General features: G+C 42.4%; 1 protein-coding gene across 13 annotated transcripts in view; it reads right to left on the bottom strand.

Annotated features, from left to right (window-relative positions):
• Window positions 1-15,144, bottom strand: part of AOPEP (aminopeptidase O (putative)) — a 186,998-nt gene that overhangs the window by 65,012 nt on the left and 106,842 nt on the right. The window lies entirely within an intron of this gene.

Here is a 15,144-nt window from a genome sequence, read left to right as displayed (position 1 = left end):
ATTTGCTAGAAACAAGCAACATGGCACACAAAAAGTGAGTTGCATGCGAGATTGAACGATGCTGTACACCCTTTACCCCAGCCAAGCTTCCTGGAGTCAGTCAGTCTGTCTCATCTGCCGTCATACAATAGACAGAGATTGTGAACACAAATTGTTCTATAAGTTGAAATGTCAGTGCAGTCTGTCCCAGTCTTAAGGCTACAGGCACTTCTGTTTTACAGAAGACTTTAAGAAAGCATATTTTAAACAGTACTACTTGTATCAGGCAGTGAAAATACAACTTCAACATACTGAAGTTGTTAGGAGTATAAACTATTCATTCAAACATGAATTTAGTTTAGATTCTCAGTGTCAGCAACACTGAGCCTTCCTAGCCAAGCTCACTGCAACATTTCTTCAACTTTTGTGATCAATTTCTTATGCCTCTGAAATGGAGGCGATGTGGTAACAACCGTATGAAATGTCCATGTGAAATCAATCATGTGAAATTCAATCATTTCAAATAAAATGAGTATTTTTGAAAAGCCTTTAAAGGCAGGTTCATTGTTATGTTATTCACATGATAACGGCAATTTCCACTTGGTAAGCTTACTAAGTGAAATTACTAGAACGGTGGCCACGTGCTTCGTCCCCATGTGATCACTACCTCTTAAGCACATTAGGAAATTAATTGCTCAGAAACAACATACAAGTGGGTAGCCAATGCCATGTGCGATAGACATCACTTAAAGTGGTTAACTCATTAACACATTCTTAGAAATGCCCTGTTTCAAGGAATATATGTTTGCCTTTTACATCAAAAGAAAAAGCTACAGCATATTTTTTGTTCTTTTTTTTTGAAAATTACATCCAAATGTTTAACTGCTCATAACCATTTTTTAAATTTTCTGAATGCAGAAGTATCTGAACTATGTGTTATAAAATAAAGCCCTCTTCAGATATTTAGTACGGGACGAGGCTCTCATCCATGGGTGGGCTGCCCCCAGCCCCAGCACTGCCTCATGTACCATACCCTGGGCCAACTTGTAATCAGCTTCAGACCTAATGGTTGGGGGGGGGGCTTTCTCTGCATGGATACACGTTCCTACTGAAGGAGCCCTATGGAGTGGGGCTGGTACATGGGACAGCACCTAGGGCAGTGATGGCAAACCGTTTAGAGACCCAGTGCCCAAATTGCAACCCAACACACTTACTGATCGTAAAGTGCCACCATGGCAATTTAACCTGAATACAGTGGTCTAACTCGGGTTAAGAACTTAATTCGTTCTGGAGGTCCGTTTATAACCTGAAACTGTTCTTAACCTGAGGCACCGCTTTAGCTAATGGGGCCTCCAGCCACCGCCGCACAATTTCTGTTCTCATCCTGAAGCAAAAGTTCTTAACCCGAGGTACTATTTCTGAGTTAGCGGAGTCTGTAACCTGAAGCGTCTGTAACCTGAGGTACCACTGTACTGAGGTTTGAGTTTAGAAAAAAACAACTCATACATGCTTGAAGCATGAGGAGCAGCTCGTGTGATACACTCGGTTGGCTCCGCCTGACTCAGTCGAGGGGCGCAGAATGGAGCGGGAGCAGCTGGGCTGGGAAGAGGTGTGGGTGATGTGAGAAATGTCCTCAGGCGCCCGTGGAGAGGGGGAGAGGAGCAGCCTGGCTCTGCGTCCCCCTGGCTTTCTAGTACAGTGGTACCTCGGGTTATAGACGCTTCAGGTTACAGACTCCACTAACCCAGAAATAGTACCTCAGGTTAAGAACTTTGCTTCAGGATGAGAACAGAAATCGTGCTCCAGCAACGCGGCAGGCCCCATTAGCTAAAGTGGTACCTAAGGTTAAGAATGGTTTCAGGTTAAGAACGGACCTCCGGAACGAATTAAGTTCTTAATCCAAGGTACCACTGTAATGAACTCTGACGAACTCTGTGCTGGGGCGACGGCGTGTGTGCCCACAGAGAGGGCTCTGAGTGCCCCCTCTGGCACGCGTGCCATAGGTTTGCCACCAATGACCTAGGGGGAACAGTTACGGTAGCTCACTCATGTATAAGTGGGCAGGAGCATGGTTTCATACTGATACACTTCCAACCAACTAGTTTCAGTACGAGGAAGTGAGAAGTGTCAGAAGAACAAAGCAGAAAGCTTTATACTCCTATGAAAAAGACCAATGCATGACCCTTCTGAAGCCCCCGAGAGCTGCCCAGAAGCACTGGACGCTGTCACTGGCCATGTTGGTAGTACAGTTCTGAATCAGGTATAGGGAAAATTGGGCATGCTCACATGACTAGGACAGAAGGGAGATATGAATGAGAAATGAACGAGAGCACTTGAATCCTGAATTCACACCAACTGAGATGATTTCTCCCATCCTCTGTACAACACAAAGCTGTGATAAACGTATTAAAAGCGGGGACAGAAGAGAATACTGCCCACTAACTTAAAATGTGGCCTAATGGTTATATTAACAGAACATAAAAAACCAAACATCAACTATGTACTTTTTTCAATGTCTTTGTCTCTATGTTAAAAAAACAATTCATTAGAAAGCTCAAACAAGAGATGAAGGATGGGGTTTAACTATTTCCAGTAAGTGTGACCTTGGCTAAAATGATATTAGAAATCCTTATTTTGGAATAAAATGCCTTTAGCACATTCCACACACAAAAGCTTTTCTCGTCTGGCTACATTTCAGACACACAACCCCCCACAAAAGCACATGGGAATGTTTTGCATCACAGTTGCTTGCTCCATCAGTCACATGCTGCACAAAAACTTCAAATGATTCTTGCCTCGTAACCATGCCTAATTTAATATGAAAGCCAGAATTTCTGCTCAAACTCTTAGAGACACTCAGCTGGATTACTGTATGATTTTTGCCAATACTTTCAAAAAGGGACAGTGCTGGGGGGGGGGTCCACTCTAGTCCACTCCCATTGTTCCAACTAAGCCAAGATGGTAATAAATTCAACGAACTGGAAAAAGGCCACACTCTAGCTTTTAAACTATTAGGGATAGCCTTGTAAGGGCATATTTAGCATTACACACATTTTCTCTACCCCCCCCCCCCCCGAGAGTCTTCAGATCTCCTGGAATCAACCAGCAGTGCAACATACGCAACCTGCCAAAACGCTTCTTACCTGTAACTTGAGGAACACGGCTTTAATGCCCTACTTTCTTCATAAAGCCAATAAAGAAAGAACTTTTAACATCAAGACAACAGGTGTCTTCCTAGTGGAGTTTGTACGGATGCAAAGCTTTGCTTTATTTTCCACCCCCACATCTCACTATCTCTCTAAGCCAACACACAAGAAGAGTTGGAGCTTAAAACTATTTTTTGTTCCGCTAGCTATTGGGAACTCTTAATTTCTTTTTCTTTTTTTTACAATAATATTTTTTTAGGTTTTCTCAAGAAAAAAGACCACAAAGATAACAAAAAGTAAACATCAAAGACAAAAAAAGAAAAATTACAACAATCAGAAATCAAAAATTCCACACAAAAAACAAAAGGATAAGAAAAATACAAAATAAAAATCTCTCCTTTCAAATTCTCAGCATTCTTTTACTTATTTTCCTGACTTCCTCTCACCTCCCTCCTTGTATTCCAGGGAACTCTTAATTTCAACCTTATTTGTGTTTTCCACAATGTGGTATACAAGTAATCATGTTAAGGAAATCAGCTACACTCGCTTGTCCAACCAGGATTGTCTTTCTAGTCTTGTCTCCTAGCATAAACGAACTGGTTGAGATTTGATTTCCATATGAATGGGGCTAAATCCATTTAATAAATCAGACACGAGAATCCCTTATGTGTGCCTGCAGAGAGAACAAGAATAGCTACTCACAACTTTCAGTCAGCTGGATTTAAGAGTTTATATCACAAGCATACAATCACTCAGTATCATTTTAGCCAATAAGTGAATCAATGCGTGAAACACTTCCATCAAAAAATGTTGTATGCTGAAGGGTTTGCAAACTGTCTGTGGTGCCCAAATGGCTGTATTCACACATCTGACGGCATTTGAGTTGCAGTTTGATAACCCAAAAGCAAGATATTGAATTGCAGGTCAAACTACACATTACATTAAACACATAGTTGCCCTTAAGCTCAGGGTTTATAGCAGGCATGAGAGTTCCCTGGCATGGAGTGTTGCAAAGTTTTTTATCTTTCCGCTCCAGTGTGATCCCCATCAGAATTGTCCCCATGTCTACTATTACATTAAATGGGAACCTGCCTCCCCCCACCAAATAGCAGGTGTGGGGAGCTCAATTCAGATCAAGAGTGCAGTGAGTACAGGAGACTAAAGTCCTATTTCTCCTCATGCTAGGGGCCCGATCCAAATCACAGCCCCCTATTTGCAAAAGAAAAATCCTGTACTTAAAAGGAAGCTATGTGAATAACGTAATGTCTAGCTTGCCCTGAGCTTCATAAAGAATGCCGTTCCACTAATAAGATGTTTACTAAAGACCCACACATTTTGCTTTCAAGGGCATTATTTTCTCTACAATAAAGTTACCTCAGTAAACACAGATCTTGCCCATAAAATATAATCTAATGCACAAATCTATTACACCAGACGTGAATTTGAGGGAGGGGGGAAGATAAAAGTACAGATCCAGGACGGAGCAGTAATTGAATGTAAACAAGTAAGGAAGGAACTGTTTCTGATCTTCCTGATTCAAGCAGAAAGGGTTGCAACAAAGCAACCTCAGGAGTTTTGCTTTATGTGGGATTCTGACATCAGTCAAGAGACATAGAGAGCTAAATGCTTTTCAGCTTCCCAGTACGTGAGAAAATCAAAATGGATGATGTCAGGGTTTCAGGGACAGAGAGCGAGGGGGAGGGGTCCCAGGGCGACGAGGAAGAGGACGACGACGACCCGAGGTTGTCAGTGAGTCCGTCAAGTGAATCCGAGGATTCCCAAAAGGGAGCCCCCCTGGTCAGGCCAAGGGGCAGTAGAGAGGGAGGCAGTCAGAAGCAGGGGAACGAAGGGGGAATCCCCAGTGGGGGCTGGAGATCGGGACCGGCCTCTCCGTCGGAACGGAGTGAAGGGGGTGGAGTTGCCAGTGTGTCAGAAAGAGCAGAACAGGGAGCAGAGAGGGGAAGGAGTTCGGAGCAAAACGTCCTGCCGGAAGGGGAGGAGTGTAGTACCAAGAGTAGCGTAACGGTCGAAAGGAAGGTCAGAGGCAACGTACGCGCGCCAAGTTCAAATGTGGAGGCGCACGGAAATGAGGAGAGCCCTGAGGAGGAGCCTGGTCCCAAAGCACGAAGGAGGGGGGAGCAGGCGGCAGAAGACTCAGCCTCGGGGGAGTCCCGGAGGGAGGGAGCACAGGGGGGCAGGAAGACCCTGCGGAAAAGGAAAGAGAGGAAAAGGTGGAGCAGTACAAGCCTCTTAAGCTGGTGCAGGGGCGGGACTGACTCAGAGGGGACTTCTAACATCTAAGGGTAACAGATGCTGAGCCACGGAGCTTGGATGTAACGACAACAATGTTCTTCAATAAAACCTTTTGTATATAACTTGGACTGGATTTTGGTCTCTTGTGAGCTGGGACCTCGGGTGGCTCTGACAGATATATATTTTTAAAGAAAATCTAAGAAATAATTATAAGAATGCTCCCTGATCTGCAATAGACAAGAGGCAGCAAATGAAAAGACAATCTACTTTCAATCACTGGAACAGCACCATCTCTATTTTAAAAGAACACTTCAAACAAATTTCTACGTGGGATGTTTGCAGGCAATAACTGATATACAAGATACGCAACAGAACTTGGAAGTCCAAAATATGTTTTCGTCATCACCCTTTCACCCTCCCTTCCCAGGGGAAGAAAAACCACAATGTGGGAAAGTTTAACAGTGTTACCCAATACTACATAGAATTGATATTATTTATGATAAAAGGGATATAATGCAGCAAACATAAGCAATGTAAGTTTGATGATTGGATAAGCCATATATATCCTACTGATGTTTTAATTAATGAATCATTCCAACTTAGGGATTCTAAACACAAAACAGCTGGGAATGGTAAACTGGCAGAGATTACACTGAATTAATGGTAGCACGGCTGACAACTGAGGAAGGGGAGATATGAGTTGGACCCAGGTGGACCCGCCTCCACTTCCACAGCCCAAAAAGGAAGAAGATAAACAGCAAGAAATGCATGTTTTCTTTTATGGATATGAGATATTCCTGCTCAAGTTAAGATATGGGTGAGGTCCCGTTGCTCGGTCCCTGCTCCTGCCAACCTAGCAGTTCGAAAGCACGTCAAGTGCAAGTAGATAAATAGGTACCACTCCAGCGGGAAGGTAACGGCGTTTCTGTGTGCTGCTCTGGTTTGCCAGAAGCGGCTTAGTCATGCTGGCCACATGACCCGGAAGCTGCATGCCGGCTCCCTCAGCCAATAAAGCAAGATGAGTGCTGCAACCCCAAAGTCATCTGCGACTGGACCTAACAGTCAGGGGTCCCTTTACCTAGTTAACTAGTTCCATTAACACAGGAATATGGTGTCACATAGCAACAACTGGGAAAGGAGTTTATGCAGGGAATGTTTATACTGCAAACAGGTCATTCAAATCCAGTTTTTATGTGTATGTGATTGGCATTCTGCTCAGATAGTCATTGTTATTCAGCCATTTGCTATCCTCACCACTGATGTACTGTGGAGATCCTGAAAGAACAATTCCTCTGAAGTCAGTCATTAAATTTCAGTAGAAATAGGAACCCTTGCATTGTTTGGGCCATCAGAAACAAAAGGGCTAGGTTGGTGACAGACCACACACATCAAAAAACTATCCACCAAAACAAATGCACTAATGAGCTTTCACACCAGTGTGACTGTGGATGTAAAATAGCTTAACAGATTTTCCATGGAATGGGTAAACTGAGATTCAATGGAGAAAAAGTACAGGCTAGCAATTTGAAAACATGTGGACCATGTAGAAAGGCTTCTAAGCAGAAGCAGCAAGAGTGCTTCCAGAAATACAACAATGTATTTCTGGAAGCACTCTCCTTCAGCATGGGCTTGCCACGGTACTTTTCAAGAACACCTTCTTAAATTTGAGTTGGGGGTAACCATCACATGCCACAGTCATGGTTTTATAGTCAGACTTAATTTAAGACAGCATGGAAGGAAGGACAACAAAAGGTAGCATATTGGCTTCCAGGAGAGTGTGACACTTTTATTTTAACAGAGTATAGCGCTAAGCTACCCTATTTTTAAGCATTCTCCTTTCTCCAAAAATTGCCACTCGACCTTTACCCTTATCATCTTTGATTTTTCTCTGGCCTAAATGTCTTCATACCCAGAAGCAGATAAATCTCCTAAGAACTGGTGTATGGATTCAGGAAAGTGTCCAGGTTTTACATGAAAACTATGAATGATTCCAAACTAAGGCTTTTAATGGTCTGCTTACTACTTTGTTCTCACTGTAAGCTTTCTAATGTCCTATGTTTCAGCAGGTACTTCCTATCAATTTTCATTTGCTTTTTAGTGGAAATTCAACATCAAGATAGTGTGGAAGTATCAGTAGAAATTAATCTTAAGCTACTCTTCCTAAAGTGCCATTTGGTTAAAACTGGAATACAACTAAATAAAAGGCTTAAGGAGTTGTTGTTGTTGTTGTTGTTGTTGTTGTTGTTGTTGTTGTTGTTGTTACAAAAATTAGGAAGCATGAATACAGCTCATAACACTGAGCTTGCTTCCAGACACTGTATGGACATAATTTGCACACGATCATAGCAGTCCTGTTGAAGTAAGATCAAAAGCGTTGTAATGGATGAGACGTAAACATCAGTCATAAAGCCTGGTCCTCAAGACTACAGGTACCATATTGCCCTGAACCTGTGGTTCTCAATCTGTGGGTCCCCAGATGTTGTTGGACTACAACTCCCATCATCCCTGAGCTCTGGCCTTGCTAGCTAGGGGTGATGGGAGTTGTAGTTCAACAACATCTGGGGACCCACAGGTTGAGAAAGACAGGAAGAATCATACTTAATCTAAAATTCTGGAATAGCCTCAGTACTGGCAAACCTACCTACAGAATGGCCTGCAATGTTCTACTCATGGCTGGGCTGAATTAATTTCCCACTGCTAGCAACACATTCTCTCACCTTTGCAGCTTATAGGACCAATTAAAGACCTCTGCAGAGGCCATGTGTGGTTCTTTCCTATTCCTGGCATCTTCTCTATTTTTCTCCACTTACTTGAAACTCTACACCAGCCTAAGGGGCAGCAACATCTTAGAAGTTTTATAAAGAACAAATGTGCTTCTAGACTTAAAGGCATTATCCTAAACTAGGTCTCCTAGAACAGCTATTTGCATATATGAAACATGCTTATATGTAATTGTATTAAGGCACAATCATGCATAAGATTAATAGTTTTTCATGTTCTTATATAAATGTAACTCATTAAAATGTCTCCAAAGAGAGGAACCACCAAATAAAAAGGATGTACTGCAGCAGTGCAGCTAATTTTTCCTTCAAATAAAAGACACAACACTTCTGTTGTCTTTATTTCTTTGGAAAACTTGTGTTTTGCATTAGGTGGCCTTAATCTTTCACTTTGCAGGAGGGAAATGGCTGCTGGCAATGAACCACACTAATTAAGTGATGCAATTCTATGTAAACTTCAAGCTACTTCCAACACATGGCCATTCTGGTTTGTATTTTCTGAATTTGAAAAATGGCCATCTCAGATTTATGTGTTTATGTAGGTATGCACATACATGCATGTGGACATATAATAACTAAGTATTTCAATAATACCCCAAAGGGTGTTCAAAATTGTTTCGCTGATGATGCCATTAGGTGCAACATAAATTTGGGACGTTGGGAAGCAGGTGGCGCTGTGGGTTAAAGCCTCAGCGCCTAGGACTTGCCGATCGAAAGGTCGGCGGTTCGAATCCCTGTGGCGGGGTGCGCTCCTGCTGCTCGGTCCCAGCGCCTGCCAACCTAGCAGTTTGAAAGCACCTCCGGGTGCAAGTAGATAAATAGGGACCGCTTACCAGCGGGAAGGTAAACGGCGTTTCCGTGTGCGGCTCTGGCTTGCCAGATGCAGCTTTGTCACGCTGGCCACGTGACCCGGAAGTGTCTCCGGACAGCGCTGGCCCCTGGCCTCTTAAGTGAGATGGGCACACAACCCCAGAGTCTGTCAAGACTGGCCCGTACGGGCAGGGGTACCTTTACCTTTACCTTTAAATTTGGGACTGGTTTTCTTAAGAGCTATAACCGTGCGATGTACCTTGAATTGCAACGGAAAGTCAGATACAGTTAAAACGAAGTGAACCATAAAACAACACCTACGTTTAATCTTATAGATCCATACATATTGTGAACCTGGTGTTAAGTCTTTTATTCATGCACACACTTATACAGCACCTTGTTCTTCCACATTCATTTGATCAGAGTAACTGTGAAGGAACGAAGGGCAACTCTGAAGCAAACTACACACCACAGTGTGTGTAACATAGAACATGCCCCAAAGGGCTACAGCTTCAGAATACAGATGAGGAGATGCATCATTGAATGCTTCCCCTTGTCAAAATCTCTCTACCTATGGGAAGCTGCCATATCAGGAGGAGGAGGAGGAGGAGGAGGAGGAGGAAGAAGAAGAAGAAGAAGAAGAAGAGTAGTAGTTTGGATTTGATATCCCGCTTTATCACTACCCGAAGGAGTCTCAAAGCGACTAACAATCTCCTTTCCCTTCCTCCCCCACAACAAACACTCTGTGAGGTGAGTGAGGCTGAGAGACTTCAGAGAAGTATAACTAGCCCAAGGTCACCCAGCAGCTGCATGTGGAGGAGCAGGGAAGCGAACCCGGTTCACCAGAATACGAGTCTACCATTCTTAACCACTATACCTCACTGGCTCTTTTTAGCTTTGACTTTTATCTGATCTGAAGAGAAGTTTGTTGTTGTTAAGTAGAGGGGGGGGGGGACTGCACTTAGCATGCCATGAAATGCATTCTGAACAGATATGGTGTCAAGATGACCAGAGGAATACCTATGCTTTTCTTGCACCCTCAGTAAACAGCTGTATCAGCCCTGCAGAAAAAAAATCAGCTTATTGCACATTAGAAATTGCTAATTTTATGAGGTCCAAAGACTTGAAGCGAGGGTGAAGTGAGGGCAAGGTGAGGAAGAAGGGCAACAACAAAAAATGAACGCCTTTGTGCTGAGCTTAGAGAACGGGAAATGTCCCCTATATTTGCTCTCGCTACAATAGCAGCAGCACATCGCCACACACAAACACATCGTATTACATAGTCTGATAGCTGATTCTGCACAGGCACACACACAGGCACACACACACACACACACACACACACACAAAGGCCTGTGTCCCTGTCAAAGGCCCATTTCACTAACCCCTAGGTAAGCCTCAGAAAATGGGACGCAGGTGGCGCTGTGGGTTAAAGCCTCAGCGCCTAGGACTTGCCGATCGAAAGGTCGGCGGTTCGAATCCCTGCGGCGGGGTGCGCTCCCGCTGCTCGGTCCCAGCGCCTGCCAACCTAGCAGTTCGAAAGCACCTCTGGGTGCAAGTAGATAAATAGGGACCGCTTACCAGCGGGAAGGTAAACAGCGTTTCCGTGTGCGGCTCTGGCTCGCCAGAGCAGCGATGTCACGCTAGCCACGTGACCCGGAAGTGTCTCCGGACAGCGCTGGCCCCTGGCCTCTTGAGTGAGATGGGCGCACAACCCCAGAGTCTGTCAAGACTGGCCCGTACGGGCAGGGGTACCTTTACCTTTAAGCCTCAGAAAATGGCTACGCCAAGTGGTAGCTCTGAACTATGACTGAGATATCTGCTATAAGCTTCTCCTACAAGGGTTTCTGAACAGCTTTATTACATACTATAATTTTACTAATGAGCCAAAAACAGTGTGCTTTTCAAAACATGAACTACTGAATGCCAACACATTTAACCAGCATCACATACATGCAATAAATAGACTATTAGTCTAAAAAAAGAAATACTGCATTTTCTCTAATCTAATTCTCACCTGTTTTGGCCAAATTACGTTGCAAAAATTAAGGTGCACATTAGATTTGATGGCACATTTACCGTACATTTGCCAGCAAACACTTTTTTTGATTTCAAGGTTTTGAAAGTTGAGGTGTGCATTAGATTCGATGGCACATTAGACTCAAGTAAATATGGTATACCAAAATGCCACATGGATTAGTTGTAAAATGCCTTAAAATCTACTGCGTTCAGTGCAGAATGTGGAGACTGTGTAACATGCAATATCTATCAAATATATAGCATATTAATTCTTCTTATTCTTTTTCTTTCTCATTCTTTCATATTTCTACACACAGAGAAAATACCTTTTATTTTGTTAACCTCTTTAATATGATGGCTAATCACGTATCCCACTGTTCGTGAAGTCAAAGGACAACTAAATGCACAAATTAAGAAGTCCTCCATGTTCCAAACAGCTTTGTTGTTCTTTCAAGGGTCATTAATCTTATAATATACCCATTAGCCCTTTCCTAGAATGCTTTCCTTACATTCATTAATAACAGCTCTTTTGTACATGGGTAATTTATTTGACCGCTGAGGGTTTTAAATATATTTGTCAACCATTTATTTGATTTCAATTTTTGCTCCTCCCTTGGCATTTTTAGATTAACTTTTTTTAAAAATGTACCTATTAATTTTATAAGCTGCCTCCTCAGCCTACACAGGCCCTCAGAGCTGTACTAGACTTTTCTCTATGACGAGTTGTGGAAAGAAATTTAAAGGGCGAAGGACAGAAGTAGCAGGCTATGAAAAAAATTAAAGAGACAACAGGGGATGGGGAAGGGAACTAATAAGCAGAAACAGTGATACAGTGGTACCTCGGGTTACATACGCTTCAGGTTACATATGTTTCAGGTTACAGACTCCACTAACCCAGAAATATTGCTTCAGGTTAAGAACTTTGTTTCAGGATGAGAACAGAAATTGTGCTCCGGCGGAGCGGCAGCAGCAGGAGGCCCCATTAGCTGAAGTGGTGCTTCAGGTTAAGAACAGTTTCAGGTTAAGTACGGACCTCCGGAACGAATTAAGTACTTAACCCAAGGTACCACTGTATTAGATTAGAGAAGTAAAAGCAAGGAAAAGGCACAACAAATATAAGAACGTTTTTAAAAATAATGTGGGGGGGGGGGAGTCAAATGAAATGGGAAAGTAAAAGGAGGGGAATTTAAGTAGTTATGTGTGAGAGGTAAAAATAAGCAAAATCCTGGGGCGGGGCAGGACTTTGAGTGGAATTTACAGCAGTTCATTACACGGTTTTGCATCTATTTAGGCAGACACTGCCCAATGGTTGATATCTTCAGGGCTTTGTTTTAAATCCAAAAGTGAACTTTGATGGTTGAAAAGCATAATTTAGCTAGTTGTTGCAAAACTATTTCCATAATGGAATACCTTTTGCTCCACGGAAAGAAAAGTTACCTGCTCAAGGCACATCGGTGGCAACTTTGATTTCATGGTGTCTCACACAGGTTAGTACAGTGGTCCCTCGGGTTACATATGCTTCAGGTTACATACGCTTCATGTTACAGACTCCGCTAACCCAGAAATAGTGCTTCAGGTTAAGAACAGAAATTGTGCTGCGGCGGCGCGGCAGCAGCAGGAGGCCCCATTAGCTAAAGTGGTGCTTCAGGTTAAGAACAGTTTCAGGTTAAGTACGGACCTCCGGAACGAATTAAGTACTTAACCCGAGGTACCACTGTAATGGCAAAAGAAATTCATCTAGTACAGGTAATGTGATTATCTTGTTGTGATTATAATGGAACGACACACGATGGGGAGCGTTACGTCAGAGAGAATACAAAGGACTTTTACAGCAAAAACGGCCAGCACAGTTCAGTCTTTCAGCTATATTTGTGCTAAGCCCATATTAACTGCTAATATCTTTTTTTGAATGCCCTGAATCTATTTTTCTGACCTGCTTCTTGTCTGGATCCCCCAGGAAAAAATGACTGCCTTTACACACCATAAATCTGGAAGAGTTTTAAAGCAGCATGTGCCAGGGAGAGTGGGACCTTTATGACTGCGGCACCCAGCATGTGGAATTCCATATACGGGGAAATTAGTTTGTGTCTGAACTTTGCCAGGGTCCCATCACTGCCTAAAAACTTTCCCTTTCCAGTGAGCCTTTGATTTGTCTGCTTCTTCATTTGTTTCACTTAGTCATGGCTCTTCTTTGAACACTGATTTTAATATTCTGTGGCCATTTTTCTTCTACTTCCCACCCCCCAAATCAATGGATTCTTTTTAGTGCTGGCCTTGTGTAGTGTAATGCTTTTTAAAAAACAAAACAAAACAAACAAATCCAAGAACTATTTTTGTCATCTCTCTTTTCAGAGAGAAAAGCAGGATAAAAAATATTATATAAAGAAATAAAGATCATGCTGCATTGCCACCCAACAATAAGTTGAGAGAGCATACTCCTTAATCTCAGTGCTTGGGGTGTAATACAAATTATTCCATTTAAAAAACCCTTCTATTTTAAGCAGTTGGCTTACAAAATGGCAACCAAATCACATGGAATACCTGAATGCCTTAGGTTGCAACTGTAATAATATAAATTGGGAATTAAGTCCCACGGAATAAAATGGGCCTTTTTCTACATTAAGATGGTTTAGGATTGTTGCCTAATGAAGCAGGAAGATTGTTCCTGGGTCTGAGTAGCAATGCACATCAGTTCTTGGACTTTAGGTTGCAAAGTCACTTCACTTAATGCAAACATTAAAAACAGCAACAGGTATTTGGTGCGAATTCCAGCATTCAAAAAAATCTGAACATTTTCATTTAATTTTCTTGTGACAAAGAAGAACATATCCATTAGTCAACAGTGTGTTGAAGTATCACCTGTAACATTAATGATTCTGGCACTTGACGAAGCATTAGTTGCTTCTTGCTAGTATTCGCTGTAATAATTATAATATTTTACTAATTTTATCTGTACAAAAAATGCTCCAGTATCTTAGGAAACAAACTTGTTTATAGTGACAGCAGGCAGAAGCAACCTTCAGCTGAAGCAATTAAACCCCGCCTTGGAAATACGAATCCATTTCTGCGTACATGCTAAATATGTAATATCCTGGCAGACTGCAATTTATTATTAGCAAATTGATTGAGAATCAGAAGATCATTCCCTCACATCTTTTATCACAAAAATGAAACTGAACTATAATCCATTTCCTCAGTTCTTCCACTGTCCATCTCCCACCACTACACCACAAGGAGCTGTACGATCCGCAAACATTTGTCGAATACAGTAATGCCCATACTAAGGCAATATAACCCAGGAGTTGGCAGCCATACTATCAGCAAGAACTTGGCTACAAAACCAGCAATGAATCATCAGGCTGCAAAGTAACACATTGCCTTTTTAATCCTTCCAAAATAATAAGGAAGAAAGGAAGAAAAGAAGAAAGAAAGAAAGATAGAAAGAAAGAAAGAGAAAACCCAAAAGCCTTTTTCTAAAAGAGAAAAAAATAGTTTTACAGAAGTTCTAGCGTGTTTCAACATTGGATTTTTACTACTAAGTGTTCTGAGAAGCACTTTTGTTTTAAGCCATTCAACACACGACAAGATACTTACTCATCAATCTACACTGTACAACAATAGTCCAATTCACAAAACAGTTAAGTCACAGTCTTTGGCTTGGGACCAAAAAACTAATGGCAGAAGGGGTGAGTAGGAAGTGTCCTTCTCGACCCTCCTTCTCCGCCCCCCTCCAAAAAAAAACCCAACTTCTCCTGAGGGTCAGAGAACCCTACAGAATGGGGTGAGTTAGGCCATGGTGCAGGTGTCTGCAGAGGACATGGGGTTTGCTGAAAATCAGGCAGAGGCATATTCTGTGCACAGAAAAAATCACTAAGACTTACATGTAAATGTGTCTAGGAGGGGGCTGCCAGCTACATTTACTTCAATGGCGCTTGGACTAGGGCGTAAATCCCACTAAAAGGTGGGATTACGTCTGAGTAAAACATGCTCAGGATTGTGCTGCAAACCACCTTAAATCCAAATATGTCAGCTTAACTAATCATGGACTAGGGCATCCATAACTAATATCCTGGCAAACATATAGCACAACTCAACGTATTTGTGGCAATACTATTTGCTGAAACAGGAAATGTTATTCAAACTAAACAACAGTAATA

The sequence above is a fragment of the Podarcis gaigeae genome, assembly GCF_964106915.1.
Source record: "Podarcis gaigeae genome assembly, chromosome: 11".
NCBI lineage: Eukaryota > Metazoa > Chordata > Lepidosauria > Squamata > Lacertidae > Podarcis > Podarcis gaigeae.
The sequence above is the reverse complement of the archived record's forward strand: the minus strand, read 5'-3'. Positions and strand labels throughout refer to the sequence as shown.